Here is a 7,139-nt window from a genome sequence, read left to right as displayed (position 1 = left end):
TTCAGCATGGCATGCTTATGGTATTCTTGTGAAGTTTCCCAACAATCATTAGTTTGTCTGAAGTTTCCTAGCTCAAATCCCCTATAGTAAAATCCTGGTTGATTTCATTCATGTTTTCATCCAAAGCAAGGTATAAGTTATTGGCTGGCCCATAGTTGGCTAACAATGACAGATTCCAACCATGGTTCAGGTGGCTCCAGCCAGGGACAGAATCATAGTGAAAAACAAAATTGCAAGGTTTGTTATTGGGGCTGTTGGCATAACAAGCATTCTGAGGTTCACCAGTGTTCCAGACTCTCTAGTATCTTTATTGCACCAATAATCTTTGAGAATAGGGTTTTTCAACTTTGACACAATTGACAGGTATGCCAAGTACTTTGTTGTAGGAGTTGCCTTGTGCATTTTTGGATATTTGCAGGATTCCTGGCCTCTACCCACTAGATGCCAGTAGCTTCCCCAACCCCAATGTCTCCTGTCATTGTCAAGTGTCCCCTGGTGGAGCAAAATCACTCTCAGTTGTGAGCTTCTGCTCTAGAATCATCTGAGACCTTTCTCTAAATTCTCTCCATGGCACCAACATTCTTCAGACTAAAACTCCAAGTTCAGTCACATGATGATTACATAAACCCCAAGCAGAAAAGATTTATTCTGCATATAAATTTGCCTCTTGAGGAAGTAACAGGCCTTATCATTATGTTGATTGGCAGGTCCAGGGATGATCTTCCTCCCTCCTTACTTCAAGAGAAGAAACAGTAAATAGAACCATTCGGCAGCCAACGGCAAAGTAAGGTTTTGTTAGGTGAAGTGCTGCCAGTCTTCCATGGGTCATTTTCTTAAGGCTTGTTCCAAATAACCAGAGGACTTGAAGTTTGCAGCTGGGATGACTCAGGCTCTATCATAGCAGCCTGATACCTGTGTTTCCCAGCACTTTGTTGGACAGATAACTTCTGTCATTGTCTGGTTAATCCTCAGGCTAGAAGAAAAACCTCAAATCTCTGCTTATGAGCCCACAGCTATCCAGCCATAGTTTCTGCAGTCCGCAGGTGGGGTGTCACAGGCCCTCACACAGCAAACATATGCCCCAGTTTCCCAGGTCATTCAAACTCAGATACAACTCCCAGAGGTGGTGGTTGACCTAGGGCACAGCAGAGAGACACTCAAAGGCTGCAGAACTGAGCCATCAAATGCTTAACCAGAGGGTCTGGAGTTTACTTGGATGACTGAAACCCTCATACAGCAGCAGCAATTGGGTTCCCCAGGTCATTCAAGTTTAGATCCAACTCTGCTAGGCTCTGATTCACACTGAGGGTGGAAGTCAGGTCTTCACAGGCAGCAGCAGTGACTTGGCAAATCTTCAACTGCAAGATCCTCAGACAATGACTGGGTGCCTCAAGCTTAACAGAAAAGCCTCAGACTCAAATCCTCCAGTGCACTTGGTGCTGAGCAAGGATGCAGTGTCCTGTCAAGCCACAACCTCCAGAGGACACTTCCTCAACTGAATCATCTGCAGCCTGCATTTGGGATGCTGGAGCCCCTCACAGAGCAGTTCCATGCCTGGCAACCCCAAGTCATTGCTCCTTAGGTCCATCCTTATTAAATTCTTTTTGGATATCAGAGCTGCTGTGAGGTCCTGATAGGCAGGGATAGAAACTCAGCACCTCCTCAGCCTCAATTCTGCAGTTTACATTTGGGGTGTCTGAGTCTTTGATAGAGCAGCTTCACCCCCCAACTTCTCAGGGCAGTGTAATACAAAACCAGCTTTATCAGATTCGGATTAGAGCTTAGAGCAACAGCAAGCTGTTCATTGTAGATGTCTGACAAAACATTCCTCTCGGCTGACTATGCCAATAGCATCTGGACCCTGAAATCCATCTCACCCATCTTCTTCATCCACACTGTAGGCAGCCCTGTACCAGTACAGCACTGGGATGCTCCTGCAGTTCGTCACACAAAAAGGAGGAGGAAATCTTGGTGGTGATATTGCTGACCACGACTACTTGGAAGTGGCTCAGTGCCTGTTGGATAAATTCATCTTCCTGGATCACATAAAAGCAGCTAAAGAGCTACCAGAAACCCTGCTGCAGGTAGAGCCCTCACTCTGAGATTTGCTTTGGACTCACTCCAATAGCTCGACCTTGATGCCAGGGGAGACCTTCTAGCAAAGACTTTTCTCAAGGTAGCTTCTTGTTTCCTCATTCACATGGGGAGTCCCAAGAAGCTCTTTTCTGAAAACCCTACTCAGCCAACAGCATCCTCACATTCTGCTCTGGGCTGGACCCAATCTCCCCAACATCCAGGATATAGTACATGGCCTCAAAGAGCTCCTAGAAACTCAAGTGGATGAAGCTGTAGAACACTGCACAGTTGATGTCCTTATGGAAGATGATCACCTTGAGGGAGGAAGAGATATCCATCCCATCAAGCCATGCTTCTGGAAGTCCTGCTCCTCAAATGGGATTTTCTGATTCCCGAGACCATATGCCACCAAAAAGCAAGGGCTGGAGAATTAAGAGACCTTATTTCAGGTCCCTGGCATCAGACTCAGAGGTAGAACATGTAAAGTGCTGTGGTATCCTGGATGTCTGTCTCAAAATCCCCCTTGCCACTTTCTAACTGCTGCTTGAACCAAGTACAAATGACACAACATATGGTGGAGACAAATCGTAGAGTGAAAAGGGACTTGTTTTTCATGAAATTGAAGAGTTTACCAGCCTGCTTAACATTGTGGAAATACGTGTAGAAGTACTTCTTCCTTTCTGTGTCAGAGAAGCCCAGGATCTCCACATGCTTGGGATGCTGGAGCAAGTGATGGAGCTTCTCCAAAGCCATGGCCTGGCAATGATGAGCAGACAACCGAGGCAGCAGGTTATTCTGAAACAGACTGCTAATGAGAAGCTCTGTGAGCTGTTTTTCCTCCCAGCAGAAGCACCAGGGTCCCTGGGACTTGTAGAAAGAGGACTTGAGCTCCTCAAAGCCATTTATGATGAAAAGGAGGCACTCAGTAACTCAGACAAGCCCCCAGTAGGGCACTCTGGGATCTGGCCGGCAACTGGGGGTAAGGTCTTGCATGCTCTGCTCTGACGTGCTCTAGTTCATCTCCCTTCAGTAGATGTAGAAAAGACAATCAAACTTGTCTTGGAAGAGCCTCCCATTCGTCCAGTCCAGCATCACCTTCTGGACCAGCATGGATTTGTTCATCCCTGCTGCCCACTCCAGGAAAACAATGTACAGTGACTGGGTGGTGCTCCTTACCTCTCATACCATTATTCAAATTGCTAATTTCTAACTCTAAATAAGCCATTAAATGTTGTTAGAGCAGATAAAGTGACATAGAGGCAATTCACAATAGTTGGTGTGATGGTTGATTTTATGTATCAACATAGATAGGCCCTAGATTCTAATTATTTAATTATTCTAATAATTAAATTAATAAAGTAATAATTAATAATTATTCTAATTATTTAATCAAACACTATTCTAGATATTTCTGTGAAGGTATTTTGTAGATGTTTCTAACATTGACAAGCAGTTCAATAAGTAAAGGAAATTGCCCTAAAAAAATGTGGATGAGCCTCATCCAATCAGTTGAAGACCATAATGGCAAAAACAAGTTTCCTAGAAAAATTTTGCTCAGGATTGCAACCTCAGCTCCTGTTAGAGATTCTAGCCAGTCTGCTCTACAGATTTCAGACTTCCTGGTCCCCACAATCACATGAGCCAATCCCTTAAAATAAATCTCTTTATATTTAATATATAATGATTTATTTATAGTAAATCTCTTTATATATATATATATATATATATATATATCTTTGTATTTCACTAATATATAATATGCATAAGCCCATATTGCTTCTGTTTCTCTGACAAATTCTGACTTACAGAGGTATATTTTATGAAAATATACAACTACTGTTCTCTATTGCTTTCATTTTATTTATTGGGTATGTGTAATATAAGTGGAAGACAATACTGTTTTTCTTTTCAGCATGTTTATCTGTTAAATTTTATAGAATCTATTCTAGTATATCAACTATCATTAATCCAAGGAGAAGATCCTACTACACACAATGTTTAGACAAGGTGTCAGTGCCAATATTGACAAAAAAAATACATTTTAACATCACATTCTCTGGTGGAGGAAGTAATGCAGTCATATTAAAGCCAATGAAAGCAAGAACAGCAGCTATTTCTCCAACTAAAGTTTGTCCAAATTGGAGTCAACTATCAGGACATTTCTATTTGAAATGACTAATAAATAATAATGGTTCTTTTAAATATTGGGTATGATAGGAGTGAAAAAGAATGTGTGATAACACATGCAGTCAGAATATATGAGACACAGTGCCTACTTTATATTTTATAAATTTTGATACAAGGAAACTCAAACTCTACAGATTCTGTTTACCCACATTTAAACTGGGACATATTTTTACCCTTTTCACACAAGATTATTTTAAGAATAAAGAAAGTGTTAATTTAATAAAATGAAGTTCAAAACTAATATTTATTTGCTACTTATTTCTATAGTATTTTTTTCACTTTCTGGTAAGCTCCTGAGGTTAAATCTAATAACGGTTTTAATACTTCTATTGCTTTTCACTAGTAGCTGATTTTTTATTCCATGAGTGATCCATGGAGACTGTTGGACTCAAATAGAGTGTCCAGCAAGACAGCAAAGGGGTAAGACCCAGCTCTGCTCTCTGTAAGACTGAGCTTATGCCTACATAGGCATCGTAATGATTCTCTCTGACCTAATTAAACTTTTTTTGTGTGTGTGGTATGCGGACATCTCACTGTTGTGGTCTCTCCCATCGCGGAACACAGGCTCTGGACGGGCAGGATCAGTGGCCATGGCTCCCGGGCCCAGCCGCTCTGCGGCATGTGGGATCCTCCCAGACCGGGGCACGAACCCGTGTCCCCTGCATTGGCAGGCGAACTCTCAACCACTGCGCCACCAGGGAAGCCCTACACATTTTTATAGTTACATAACCATAAAAGATTAATCCAAGGAAATAGAGTTAAAATAGAAATGTATAGTGATACTATAACTAGTGCTGTCAGTGTAGAATGTATGGTTAGGAATTCTGCCTATGAATGTGTTTCTATCTGTGCTTGAAGATGGAAAGGATTATTTAGCTTATTGCCTATGAGAAATAACAGTTATAGATAATATTTATTTTAATTGGAGCTGGAGTGATTTGAAATATAATACTATCAAATTCTTAACATTTATAGAAAACTAAACTAATATTGCCAATAGTAAGAGAGGCAGAAAAGCAATATGAAAGGACACCAAAATGTTTTCCCTTTCCAGCTATAGGAAAAATTAGACACTTCAAAATTTACTCTGTATAAACTAAGTAAGAGTAGTCTAGTTGATGATGTGTTAACAAACATTTCCCAAACCTCCATGCCTTGAAGCAACAATAATTTATTTCTTTTCTACAATTTACATTTGTTCTGGGATCCAAGCTAGTTAGTGTCATACCATGTGGGATATCGCTGGCCATAGTGACAAGAAGAAGATGGACTTTTACAGTAGTACACAACCCCTGCACCATTAATAAGTATTGGCTAAGAAATAAAACTTTGCTGCTATATGCCACTGAGATTTTGAGGCTGATTATCATCACAGAATAACTCTCTCTTGATTGAAATAGATACTCGTACCTGAAGCAGGTTGTCCACTGGCATGGTTCATCAGTTTGCAAAGAAGATATGAATATTAGAATCTTGAAAATAGTGATAAATGTTATACAGTAGTGGAAAAAAGTAAAACTATACCTGGCAATATACTAAAATATCATGTATCTCGTGAAATTTTAACTCTGGGACAAGAAGTTTGAAAACACTATTAATAGAACACATTTGTTGTTGTTTGTTGTATTTGATAAGGTACTACCAGAAAAAGAAGAGCTCAGGAAAAACAAAACAAAACAAACAAACAAAAAAAACAACAGAAACCCCAGCTTATCAGAATTAAGAACAAGAATTAAGAATAGACAGACAAGATAATTGAAGTCCTGTAGGCTCATAAGAAGAAATGATTTTTTACTTTACCCTCTCATTATTCCAGAAAAAAAGAGGAAAAAAAGAAGATTTGAGCTATAAATATTTATTAAAATTTAGCAATATGAAAAAAAAAGTATTTTATTACCCATGGTTAAAACCTGAATGGATTAAGATGCGTCAGTACAAGCATGACCTTACTATTGTGTAGGGTCTAGTACTTTTAACTGCATAAGGTGACTCAGAAGATTGAGGCTAGTGATAAAATCCCCAAATCAAAGATATTTAAGCTCAGGGTACCTATATTTGGGTCTATTGTAGAGGCATCAAGAAGTAAAGTTATATAGCAAATTTGAGAATTATCTCAAAGAACTTTCTTCTTTTAGCTATTCATATATAGATAACTGAGATCAAATATGTAAAATTCCTAAAAAATTAATAAATACTGTGAGGCACAAAATAATTCTTGGAATTCTAACTACTTTAAGGCAGAACGTTGTCTGAGACATATGCTTTGCTCTCAAAAGATTGACATTGCCCAATGCTTATTTCACAGAAGCCAAAGTGGTTAAAGGCAGAAGAGAATCCCTCAGAGGGGTCCAGGAAGAATGGCATTCAGTGCCATTTTCAGGGAGCAGGAACAGTCTAATTAAGGAATGTTGTCCAGTCCTGAGGTGGAAACCATGACCATGTTGGCTCAGAGGGATTTAAGGATTGATATAGACCAGGGACCAATGAAAATTTCCATTTGCTTCTTTTTCCAGATTGGAGATCTAGTAGTTCTGCAGAACAAAATCCACCTCTCTATGTTGCATCTGTGGTGAGAAAATAATTTTTCCTGTTAGTATACACGTTCCTGGATCAAGAAAAGACACAAGTGAAGCTGATGCGGATGCAACTGTTCTAATAGAGACTAAGTCTCATAACCCAGAGGTACTAGATTTTGAGCTGTCTCACGAATGGAAGGTGTTATAAACTGCCTCCTTGGGGAAGATGTTTAGTATGTTTTATACATAGAAATAAAAGAGAACCAAACATGTGATTTATGGTAAAGCCTTTTAATGCTTTTCTATATCTTGTTTAACTTCTCTTTAGGTCTATGGGAGGCTTGCAATTACACAATTGCA

The 7,139-nt window shown here is 39.7% G+C and overlaps 1 pseudogene across 1 annotated transcript; it reads right to left on the bottom strand.

The window, feature by feature from the left end:
* Nucleotides 1-691: 691 nt before the first annotated feature.
* LOC309792640 (NACHT, LRR and PYD domains-containing protein 12-like) lies at nucleotides 692-5,697 on the bottom strand (annotated as a pseudogene). Its single transcript has 4 exons — nucleotides 5,674-5,697; nucleotides 2,615-3,210; nucleotides 1,302-2,498; nucleotides 692-1,135 (listed from the first exon to the last, which is right to left on the bottom strand). The product of its transcript is annotated as an NACHT, LRR and PYD domains-containing protein 12-like (transcript).
* Between the last annotated feature and the right edge of the window lie 1,442 nt (nucleotides 5,698-7,139).

This window comes from Mesoplodon mirus, assembly GCF_964341445.2.
Source record: "Mesoplodon mirus genome assembly, chromosome: 17".
NCBI classification, from domain to species: domain Eukaryota; kingdom Metazoa; phylum Chordata; class Mammalia; order Artiodactyla; family Ziphiidae; genus Mesoplodon; species Mesoplodon mirus.
The sequence above is the reverse complement of the archived record's forward strand: the minus strand, read 5'-3'. Positions and strand labels throughout refer to the sequence as shown.